This window comes from Carcharhinus amblyrhynchos, chromosome 31, assembly GCF_965287045.1.
Source record: "Carcharhinus amblyrhynchos chromosome 31, sCarAmb.v2.hapA, whole genome shotgun sequence".
NCBI lineage: Eukaryota > Metazoa > Chordata > Chondrichthyes > Carcharhiniformes > Carcharhinidae > Carcharhinus > Carcharhinus amblyrhynchos.
Genome location: NC_137354.1, coordinates 4,572,727 through 4,585,766, shown reverse-complemented (window position 1 = coordinate 4,585,766; position 13,040 = coordinate 4,572,727).

The following is a 13,040-nucleotide window of genomic DNA, read 5'->3' as shown; positions in this document are numbered from 1 at the left end:
TCCAGATCATCTATATAAATGGTAAAAAGCTGAGGCCCCAGCACCGACCCCTGGGGCACTCCACTAGTCACCATCCGCCAATCCGAATAGCACCCGTTGACCCCCACTCTCTGCCTCCTATTTGACAACCAATCCTCTATCCACGCTAACACCCTACCCCCAACTCCATGTCCCTCGACCTTCTGCAATAACCTCTTGTGAGGCACTTTGTCAAACGCCTTCTGAAAATCTAGAAAGACCACATCCACCGGCTGTCCTCTATCCACCGCCCTAGACACATCCTCATAGAACTCCAGTAAATTTGTCAGACACGACTTCCCTTTAATGAAACCGTGCTGCGTCTGCTCTATCAAGCAATTCCCTTCAAGATGCCTCGCAATTTCCTCCTTAATGACAGATTCTAACATTTTACCTACTACAGACGTTAAACTAACCGGCCTATAATTCCCCGCCTTTTGCCTGGCACCCTTCTTAAACAACGGCGTAACATTAGCCGTTTTCCAATCATCCGGCACTTCCCCGGAATCCAGCGACGTTTGGAAAATAACCACCAAGGCATCCATTATCACCTCTGCCATTTCTTTCAGAACCCTCAGATGCATTCCATCCGGTCCTGGGGACTTGTCCACAATCAGCCCCTCCAGTCTGTCGAGCACCGCCTTTCTAGTAACAGTAATGTCATTAAGACCCTCCAGTCCTACCACCTATCCATCGCTAACACCCGGCAAATTATTCACGTCCTCCTCTGTGAAGACAGAAACAAAAAAAAAACAAAAAAAACTCATACTCACACACACACACTCACACACATTCACACACACACACACACTCACACACATTCACACACACACACACACTCACACACATTCACACACACACACACTCACACACATTCACACACACACACATTCTCACACACACACACACACATTCACACATTCACACTCATACTCACACACATTCACACACACACTCACACACATTCACACACACACACACTCACACACATTCACACACACACACACACACACACACATTCACACTCATACTCACACACACACTCACACACATTCACACACACACACACTCACACACACATTCTCACACACACACACACACACTCACACACATTCACACTCACACACGTTCACACTCACACACATTCACACTCACACTCACTCACACACACACACACTCACACACATTCACATTCACACTCACACACACACACACATTCACACTCACACTCACACACACACATTCACACTCACACTCACACACACACATTCACACTCACACTCACACTCACACACATTCACACTCACACACACACATTCACCCTCACACTCACACACACACATTCACACTCACACTCACACTCACACACATTCACACTCACACTCACACACATTCACACTCACACTCACACACACACATTCACACACACACACTCACAAACACACACACACTCACAAACACACACACACTCACAAACACACACACACTCACACTCAGAAAGTAAACATGATATCCACACAAGAGAAAATAAGACATCAACAATCTGTTGCATTCTTCAGCACGGGCTGCAGGTTCGTCCTTTAAGAAATTAAATATCCCATCAATAAAAAAATTGTCTTTTCTGGGCAGCATGGTGGCATAGTGGTTAACACTGCTGTCTCACAGCTCCAGGGACCTGGATTCGATTCCCACCTCGAGTCATTGTCTGTGTGGAGTTTGCACATTCTCCCCGTGTCTGCTCCGGTTTCCTCCCACACTCCAAAGATGGGCAGGTTAGGTGCATTGGCCATGCTATATTGTCCTTTAGTGTCCTGGGATGTATAGGTTAGAGGGATTAGCGGGTAAGTATGTGGGGCTACGGGGATAGGGCTGGGGTGGGATTGTTGTCAGTGCAGACTCAATGAGCCAAATGGCCTCCTTCTGCACTGTAGGATTTCTATGATTCTATGTGTTTCTTTCCATCTACATCCTCGAGGCTGCAGTTACCTGCTGAATGATGAGTGTTGGACTGTTTTGTGTATCATCCGCCAACTCAGAACGCTTCAAACCGGGGGCGGGGGGTGGGGGGGCAGATAAACTCAACACGTCACAGCCAACCAGCTTCTTCTCAAATGTTGTCGCTGTTGCAATATAAGAAACAAGCCTACACATTTGTGCACAGCAAGCTCCCACAGACAGAAACGTGATACAGACCAGATAAACAGTTTCACACACATTGATTAGGGATGAATGTTGGCCAGGACCCTGGGCAGGGTTCCCCTGCTCTCCACGTGAACGGAAAAGACCACACTCGGAGCCACAGGTTTTTGTTTCTGCGATTAACACCGAGAGTTGAAAGAATAGCGGAAAGGTCAAAAGTTGGGATATCTTGGCCAAAACCGGAAAATCCTGCCTGAGGTCAACATGCATGGTTCGCCCCCACCCCCTCCCGCCTACTATGATTCCCATGGCGGGGGGGATAATCCTGCCCAAAGCCTTTTGAGTTTTGGAGAGCTGGAGCTGGTGACTGAACCTCACCCGACGAAGGAGCCGGGGCTGTGTTTGTGGGGTGGGGAATGGAAGGGAAGAAGGAAGGAAGGGGGGGAGTAAAGGAACACTTAAACCAGCCTCACATCATGCACGCGATTATTAATTCTGTTCCCCCCTCCTTTGCCAGGGTGGGAATGTGCTTCAGACCCTCGTTAATGAAGTCAGGAGAAAAGGAAACTATCTCTGCTGAACAGGGATACAGTTGGTTTGGTAAGTTAGAGAGTAAATTGTTAATGTAACAAAACAACACATAACCTACTCACTAGAGACAAACAATGAAAATCTGTAAACACAAAGTTTAAAACAGCAGATGCTTGAGAATGTATATCCTTGAAAAGGAAAGTTAAAAATGTTTAAAGTTAGTTTATTGTTTTCAAAAGTAGTGTTACATTAACACTGCAGTGAAGTTGCTGTGAAAATCCCCCAGTTGCCACGCTCCGGTGCCTGTTCAGGTACACTGAGGGAGAATTTAGCACGGCTAATGCAGCTAACCAGCATGTCTTTCAGACTGTGGGAGAAAACCAGAACACCCAGAGGAAACCCCCGCAGACATGGGGAGAACGTGCAGACTCCACACAGACAGTGACCCAAGCGGGGAATTGGACCCAATTCCCTGGTGCTGTGAGGCAGCAGTGCTACCATCTCTCAGCTGAATCCCAGTACATTGGTGCCCGCATTCCTAACAGTTTCCAATATTGTTTTATGCGTTGATATCATAGAACCATACAATCCCTACAGAGGCCATTCGCTCCATCGAGCCTGTACCGACAGCAATCCCACTCAAGTCTTATCCCCGTAACCCCACATTTTCCCCTGCTAATCCCCCTGAAGCTTAGAGTCAAACATAAATCTATAGATATATTAATAACCCGACCTCACAGGAACAGGAGGGGGCTGTTCGGCCCATAGGGTGGGATTTTCTGGCCCCACTTCCCCCAAGACCAAAAATCCTGTCCAAGGTCAATGGACCTGTGCATTGTCCGCCCCTCGCCCACTACAATTCCCACTGTGGGCAGGATGCGAAAACTTCACCCACCATGTCTATTCAATCTGCCAATGAGACCATGGCATTTCCCATCCCCAGCTTTGTCCAGATGTTCAATACATTCAGTTCACAAAAGTCTATTGTTCTCAGATGTAAAATTAACAACTGGTTTGGCATCAACTATGACGTGTAGAATGAGCATTCACCGTTCGAGCCTCAAAACTTTTCTTCATTTCACTCTTGAAAGATCTGGCATTGACTCCTCATCAAGACCCCCCCTCCCCAGCCAATCAGAATAGCTTTCCCCATCGACCTTCATCATTTCCGCTTAATAACTTGAACATCAAATCACTCCTTAACCATCTGAAAGTAACAAAAAAAAGACAGGAAAGTTTATCACGGAGCGTTAGAATGTAACTGGGGATAACTTTGTAGGATGTAATGTGACCAATGATAACAAACTGTTAGGGTCAGCTGACCCAGTAAACCATGGAACCAGTTACAGAATGATGTGATGGTCAGCTGACTCACAGAATCATAGAACCATAGAAGCCTTACAGACTCATCGAGTCTGCACTGACCAGAATCCCACCCAGGCCCTACCCCCATATCCCTACACATTTACCCGCTAATCCCTCTAACCTACACATCTCAAGACACTAAGGGACAATTTTAGCATGGCCAATCAACCTAACCTGCACATCTTTGGACTGACTCACTATAAATAAGAACCTATGTAGAATTATGGGACGTTTAGAGTGGCCCAGGACTAGGGCCCAAGTTTGGAGTAATGACGTTTCTTTATTAAACTCTTTCTTTGATTTATAAGTTGGAGCAAGCTATGTTAAATGTTTATTGACTACATTTGAAGGTTTCCTTCTGAAGAAACACAGAGCATCTTATCAGCATTTCTGGAGCCCAATCACTGATCCTGCAGATTCTGGTATTTAATCTATATTTTCCACCTTCTGAGATCATCATTCTGCTGTGATATTTATATCCAGATTAATTATCATTTGCCCCAGGACTCTATCTACATCTTTCCGTCTAACCATTTTCTCTCAAAATTGCAACATCTGTTCTCTGATGTATATTCAGTTCCAGACAAGATGCAACAACAACATAAAGGAGACCATGTGCTGGGAGTATCTGACATCCTCGGCATGGTCCATTTGAGTGCAGGCAAGCTGGTATTGCCGCTTTCAGAATGTGAAGGGTTAAATCCGCTTCCCCCACAGACCAGGAGCAGGTTTGTAAAGACCAACTGGCAAAGCAACAGCAACTTCAGGAACTAACTCTAAAATACAGGGCTTCCCAAATTCAGACACAAACTATAATAAAAAAGCATTTCAAAACTTACATAACAGCCCCTGTGCTGTGAGTAACTATCCAGTGTCTGGAGCACTTCTACATGTTTCAGTGATTTGACAAGGTCTGTGCAATTCTAAGTGCATTCTTGTTGGATTGTAAGTTTTCGGCTTGGACTATGGAAGGGCTATCCGCTGTTGAATCCCTCGTCCAGGTCTTTGTTATCTCCAAATAGCCAGTTGCCAGCGGCATATAGCTTGAGGGGCACCACTCCACATCAAGCGTGGTTGACCAGGAGTCTCTCCCGCTCTTGCCGCCAGCGTGTTTGGAAGGATTTGCAAGTCAAAGCTAATCCGATTTCACCACATTATGAATATACCTTCCTTGGCCATCAGGTCCAGGTTGGGGACTCTCAAACCCAAAGCTACTGGCTCAGAGGCACGGACACTAACTCACTGCACCACAAGACCTCCCTGGCCTCATGTCCGTCCCAGGTTTCAATCATTCCATTATTGGCAGCCATGCTGCTTCTGTCTCTGGAATTCCTTCCCTAAACCTCATCAATTCTTCAAGATGCTCCTTAAAACCTATCCAATTGACCAAGCTTTTGGTCGCCTGTCCTCATAACTGGACTGGTGATATTTTCCCATCCTGCCTGCTATGGGAATCACCACGGGCGGGACAGGACCATGCGAGGGTCTGTTGACCTCAGGTGAAATTTCCTGGTCTTGGAGCGAGCATGGCTGGAAAATCCCACCCCATGTCTTTTGGTTTCCAATCCTGTTTGATTATATTCCTGGGACACATTGCGACATGACAGTGTTATTCTTGTTAATGCTGTAGACATTCACTCCATCCAGTTTCAATAGAACCCTAACCCTGTTAGTAAACAGGCAGATTAGAACTACAGATAATGCGAATCATTATTAAATTGTCAGTTGTAATATGGAACTTATTAAGAGGAACACGATCTGATTTCATTCTCTGTTCATTAAGCACGGGCTCACACTTCACTGTGACTAACTTCTGAAGTTGGGAAATTATAAAGCTATTTGAAATGATTGTTTGAGAGTGGGGGTCAAGAGTACAGGGAGCATATCCACGTGCACTTGTGAAAGGGGCCAAATTGGGGAATGTTGGAGTGGCTGAAATGGTGAGGATGGAGCATTATCCACTTTGTGTAGCTGCTGTTAAGCGTAACCTTCCGAACCTCCAGCTTCCAAATGCAAAGCAAACAGATGAGAGTTAGAACCATAGAACGCCTGCAGTGCAGAAAGAGGCCATTCAGCCCATCGATTATCTGAAGAGCATCTTTACCCAGGCCAGCCTCCCCCACTCTATCCCCTTAACCCCGTGCATTTATTGTTGTTAATCCACCAGACCGAACATAAGAACGTAAGAAATAGGAGCAGGAGTAGGCTATCTAGCCCTTCGAACCTGCTCCGCCATTCAATAAGATCATGGCTGATCTGATAGTGGTTCAGTTCCACTTACTCGCCTGCTCCTCATAGCCCTTAATTCCCTTATCGATCAGAAATCTATCTACTTGTGACTTAAACATCTTTGGACACTATAAGGGGCAATTTAGCATGGCCAATGCATGTAATTTGCATATCTTTTGGGCTGTGGGAGGAAGCCGGAGTGCCCGGAAGAAACCCACACGGACACAGCGGTGGGGAAGGGAGAATATGCAGACTCCACAAAGACAGGCACCCAAGAGGCCGGAATTGAACCCAGATCCCTGGTGCTGTGAGGCACCAATGCTAACCACTGTGCCACCGTGCTGCCCAGTTGTCGGGCAATCTCTGTCAATTGTATGCAGATGCTCTGTGGAGGTTTTTTGCAGTAGCTGATTGTTCAGCGCTCGAGCATCAATAGAACCACAGCTTGATCGACTGCAGTACATTGTAAATATAATTATTCTGACACCATTCTGCTGTATTCCTATCCACTTTTACATGATCTTTCATTACTTTCTAAATTATGATTGTAATCTTTCTAAAATTAAATGTGCTATCTGATTTTTATTTTCTATTCATCAACCGCAAACAATGTAAACTCAGGATTATAGAATTGCAGATCTTTGAAAGAAAGCAGCTGGTTTCATGAAGAGTCACTATCATTCTTCTTTAGAATGGAAAGCAGAGCTCTGAAAGATTCTAAAATAACATACATTTCCATGGCACCCTGAATGTAGTAATATGTGAATAAGATTACGAGGGGTTCAGACAGGGTGAGGAGGGAGCAGCTGTTCCCCTATGTTGAGGGGTCAATTGTGAGGGAGCAGAGTTTTAGTGAAAGGGGCAGGAAACTCAAAGAACAAAGAAAATTACAGCACAGGAACAGGCCCTTCGGCCCTCCAAGCCTGCACCAACCATGCTGCTCGACTGAACTAAAACCCCCTACCCTTCCAGGCCCATATCCCTCTATTTCCATCCTATTCACATATTTGTCAAGATTCCCCTTGAAAGTCACTATTGTATGTGTTACCACTACCTCTCCCGGCAGTGAGTTCCAGGCACCCACCACCCACTGTGTAAAAGAAACTTGCCTGGTACATTTCCTTTAAAACCTTGCCCCTCACACCTTAAACTAAGCCCCCTAGTAATTGACTTTTCAACCCTGGGAAAAAACTTCTGACTATCCACTCTCTCCATGCCTCTCATAACCTTCTATCAGGTCACCCCTCAACCTCCATCGTTCCAGTGAGAACAAACCAAGTTTCTCCAACCTCTCCTCATAGCTAATGCCCTCCATACCAGGCAACATCCTGGTAAATCTTTTCTGTACCCTCTCCGAAACCTCCACATCCTTCTGGTAGTGTAGCGACCAGAATTGATATTCCAAGTGCGGCCTCACTAATGTTCTATAAAGCATCAACATGACTTGTTAATTTTTAAACTGAATGCTCGGCCAATGAAAGCAAGTATGCCGTATGCCTTCTTGACTACCTTCTCCATCTGCCTTGCCACTTTCAGTGACCTGAGGGGATTTGAGAAAACAACAAACACTCAGAGGGTAGTGGGAACTTGGAACGCACTGCCTGGGCAGGTAGTGGAAGCTGGAAATCTTACAACCTTTAAAAACTATTTGGACAAGCACTTGAAATATCATAGCATTGAAGGATATGCGACAAGTGCAGGAAAATGGGATTGGCATGAATTTAGATTTAGTTATAGTTGGTGTAGACTTGATGGGCTGAAGGGCCTTTCCTGCGCCGTACGACTTTATGGACTGATTTTCCTGTCCCGCTGCAGTGATCGGAGAATTGGCTTGAATGGCCAGTGAGATTGCTCCCTCTGATTCTATAACTCTGTCCCAGGTGCTTGACAGGAGTTTTATCAAAAGTAGCAACGCTGAATCGCATAAGGAGATAAAAGTACAGGACTGGTGGCCACAAAATCAATCAAGCAGGCTGCTTCGAAGAACCAAAGGAGAAAAGAGATAGAATTGGACAGATTCAGAGAGTGAATTCCAACATTCAGAGACTCAATGCCTTGAAGCTAAGATGGAGCGATTTTGACCTAAGATATTCAAAGTCCTGAGTTAAGGAATACATGGATCTTGGAGGATTGCAGAGCTGGTGGAGATTACAGAAGTACCGAGGGGTGAGGCCAGCCAGGAGTTTGAAAAAATGGGTGAGAGCTTTAAAATGGATATTTTCTGGATGAGAAACTGTTGTGAGCACAGTGAGGTGGGTAGGGTGGGTAGGGTGGGGGTTGCTGGTGGGTGATTGGGATGTGGTACGGCAGAGACTTAGAGCTCACGTTTACAGATGGGAGATTGGCCTGGAGAATATTGGAATAGTCAAGTCTCAAAGGAACAAAACACGCTTAAAATAAAATTTATTTATTAGTCACAAATAGGCTTATATTAACACTGCAATGGAGTTACTGTGAAAATCCCCTAGTCGCCACACTCCGGCGCCTGTTTGGGTACACTGAGGGAGAATTTAACATGGCCAATGCATCCAACCAGCACATCCTTCAGACTGTGGGAGGAAACCAGAGCACCCAGAAGAAATCCATGCAGATACGGGGAGAATGTGCAGACTCCACACAGGCAATTACTCAAACTGGGAATCGAACCTGTGTCCCTGCCGCTGTGAGGCAGCAGTGCTAACCACTGTGCCATGCCAGAGGGCAAAGACTTCTACCCTACCAATTGCATCTAGGTACACATCACGTCTGAGAATTGAAAAGATACCACCAATACCATCTCTTATATGGTTGGATTTGAAACCCATTTCCAAAGTACAGTTTGTAGTGATACTGTACCTTTAGGGAAAGTACATGGGTCACGTTTCTTGTGCAGGATCAGTTGCAGAAGTTTGTTTTATTATCAGTGCCATTTTATCTGCAGCTGGCTGCCCTGTATTGTTAGAGCAGCTGCATAATTATTCCTAATTGCTAAAACGCTTGTTTTAATCTGAACTAATGCAGGGCTGATTTTTTTTTAGCGGTCCCTGGGGTTTTGCAGAGTAGGACTGGGTTGATTGACAGAAAAAAATCAGGTGACTGGGTGGAGTTAGGCTTACACAGAGAACTCAAACTCAGTCTGCTCTTTGGGATCTGTAGAGAGAGGTCACTTTCTGTGTCTCTCTTTCTCTCTCTGGGTTTAGAGACTGGAATCTGCCAATAGGAAATAAGTATTTTTCTCAGAGATTCTGATGTTTGGGGATCAGTCTTTCTCAGGGCATTGCCACATGGGAATTGGAAGACAGAGATCCAGACAGGTGTCCCAAAATGTTAGAGGCTGCAAATCTGGCATCTGTGTGAACATAGTGGTTTTTTGGTGCTAACTGGTTCTGAAGTTAGGGGAAGGCAATGGCCGAGTCGTATTATTGCTGGACTATTAATCCAGAAACTTAACTAATGTTCTGGGGACCCGGGTTCAAATCCCACCATGACAGGTGGTGGAATTTGAAATCAATAAAAAATATCTGGAATTAAGAATCTACTGGTGACCATGAAACCATTGTCAATAGTTGGAAAAACCCATCTGGTTCACTGATGTCCTTTAGAGAAGGAAATCAGCGGTCCTTACCTGGCCTGGCCTACGTGACTCCAGAGTTACAGCAATGTCATTTACTCTCAACTCCCTTGGGCAACTAGGGATGGGCAATAAATTCTGGCCAGCCAGTGATGCCCATGTCCCATGAATGCATAAAAAAGGGGTTTATGCCTATGGGACATGTGCTTAAATTGGAGATTGCTGGTTGCTAAGAATTATATTTTGGCATGTTCAAGCATTTTAATTGGTAAAAGTTATGGTAATTCTTTCTGCTACTTTTTGCTCTTAGATAAAGTTTGTTACAGCTAAAACTTCCTAGTGGGTCACTTAAATCAAACCTGGATCAAAATACCTTGCACTTACCCTAATGTCAAAATTCAAAAGAAAATTTAGGGTCTAGGCTAACTTCACAATACACTGTGGAGTTCTGATCTGGCCTCCAACTAGTTTTACCACCAATCAGTTTTAGATTTGATGAACAGAAACTTATCAAACACTTCCACTACTATTTTATTCTTTATATAACTGCATTGAGTATAAGAGAGAAAGGAGAACTCCATTATTTAAGCTTGCGATCTTTGAAGAATGAGGCAGTTCATACCTGAACGATTAAATGGCATACCTTCAGCTAAAAGCTTATCATGTCAACTCACATCTCTGCTAAAAGGTTGCCTACCATCTTATTCACATTGTGCAATAGATTTAAGGAGCTTAACTTTACCTTGTGTCTTGGACCATTTGAGAGCTTAAACAGAGCTGGACATAATACCCTTCAAAAATATTCAGGTTGCACAGAAATATACAAACACACTAAAGCCTTGAAATTGAATGGATTGTAACACTTTGCCTGACATCGTCCTATAGCTTTCTTGCAATTTTTAACAAGCCACCAGCTGGATTATTTTGTTGTTGAATGGACGCACTGGGGTTAAGTACCACAAAGGATCTTTCTCTTTTCTGAAGTTTTCACTGGAGTGGCTTCATAAGAGGTTAAGAAAGACTTCCATTTATCTTCCCTTATTTCATAGAAGCAGCTCCAACAGCCACAGACACAATGAAATGACTGAAGTATCGCTGTTCCACCAGCCAATACACCAGTTTGAGATGAAAGACCTGTCATTCTGTACTTTTGCTGCGATGAGTATTTCCTATGACGATTGGCAACCTTCCTGTTATTCTCCAAATACCACAATGAGAGCGCTCGACATCTATTGCAACCAACAGAACACTAATCCGATCATAGAATCTCTATAGTGCAGAAGGAGGCCATTCAGCCCATCGAATCTGCACTGACCACAATCCCACCCAGGCCCTATCTCCAAAACCCCATATATTTACCCTGCTAATCCTTCTGATAGTAAAGTCAATTTATCATGGTCAATCCACCTAACCCGCACATCTTTTCACTGGGAGGTAGTGGAGTACCTGAAGGAGATCCATACAGACATGGGGAGAATGTGCAAACTCCACACAGACAGTCACCCAAGCTGGGAATCAAACCCGGTTCCCCTGGCGCTGTGAGGCAGCAGTGCTAACCACCATGTCACTGTGCCATCCCACTAAGTTTAGCATCTCCCGCACATCTACACTGAAATGTCAGTCGAATTTAATAAGAGTGGACAGCCTTTGAACTCAGAGAGCTTGCTGTGACCCCCACAAATCCCGGACATTCTCCTTTCCACCTTCCTCTGTCGGGAAAAAGATATAAAAGTCTGAGGTCACGTACCAGCCGACTCAAGAACAGCTTCTTCCCTGCTGCCATCAGACTTCTGAATGGACCCACCTCACATTAAGTTGGTCTTTCTCTACACCCTAGCTATGACTGTAACACTACATTCTGCACCCTCTCCTTTCCTTCTCTATGAACGGTATGCTTTGTCTGTATAGCGTGCAAGAAACAATACTTTTCACTACATGGTAATATATGTAACAATAATAAATCAAACCAAAAGAATATCTGGCTTTGACTGTGAAGAATTGTAGTTTCGTGACTCCCAGAATCAAGGGAGGTGAGTTTTCCCTTTGAAACCTTCGCATTTGTCAAAACTCACGTGGGATGAGGAGGAAGAAAAGTTTGGCATTTAGACAAAATGCAGGAAACCTGAAATAAAAGCAAAAAAATGCTGGAGAAACCCAGCAGGTCTGGCAGCATCTGTGGGGAGAGAGTTACCGGCTGGAGTTTTCCAGCTCCACTGAGGCAGGCTGCCTCCCGTGGTGGCTGCAGTGAGCCATTCACATATCCGTTGACTTGGGCGGGACTGGAAGACTGGAAGGGGCCAGAAAGTTCTGGTCAACATTTCAACTTGATAATCTTTCATCAGAACTGTGTCGTACAGTAAGATAGACAAAGGAGACCAAGAGTCAGGTGAAAGTCCAACTCAACTTTAGTGAACACTTTATCCAGGAAATACAATATTTATCAGACACTATTCTTGTACTTTAATTAAACTCAATCAACCTCTTCACAAGACTCATCAATAAACAGTCTTAAACCTCTAAGTAAACAGTCTCAAATCTACACTAGCTATCTACTTCTGACACAGGCTACTGAGGATTCGCTATACACTATCCACAGGTCCCCACCACTGTATCTGAAATGTTTGTCTGAAATACCCACGCAGTAAGGCTGGGGCAGGCCCTTCCTCTATCCTTGAGGGTTGACAAGGATTGCAGTCATTGACTTGGGCTTCCGCTCTCACCCAGAGCTGTTTCTGGTCTTGGGTCATCTCGCCGGGATGGTCTTCTGGGGCTGGTCAGTCTGATGGTGGTGGCCACGAGGTGCAGGAAGCTGGTGATGATGTGGTGCTCGGCTGCCAGTTGGAGGCGCCGTCTGGAAACGCTGCTGAAGAAGGTGCAAAAAGCAGAGAGGGCTGGGGCATTAGGCTGTCCCTTTAATCCCCGCTCTTCACGTCCTCCTCACAGATTCTGTGGCCCATGTCCAATATTAGCAGCAGGTGGGGGCAGGAAGATCCAATGAGGTGACTACATTCCATATTCACAGAATATGGTTTTGAACCTTCAACTGTCAAGTGCTGCCCTTGTCACGTTATGTCCCTGACCTCCTGTTGAGCTGGGTGCCACCTAGTCTGCATAGCGTTCTCCTAATAACGCAGGTCCACTGAAGGTGTAAACAACAGTTCGTTCCAAACCAATGTGGCTGTTAGTAAGTGGCCAGGCAGTTCCTGGC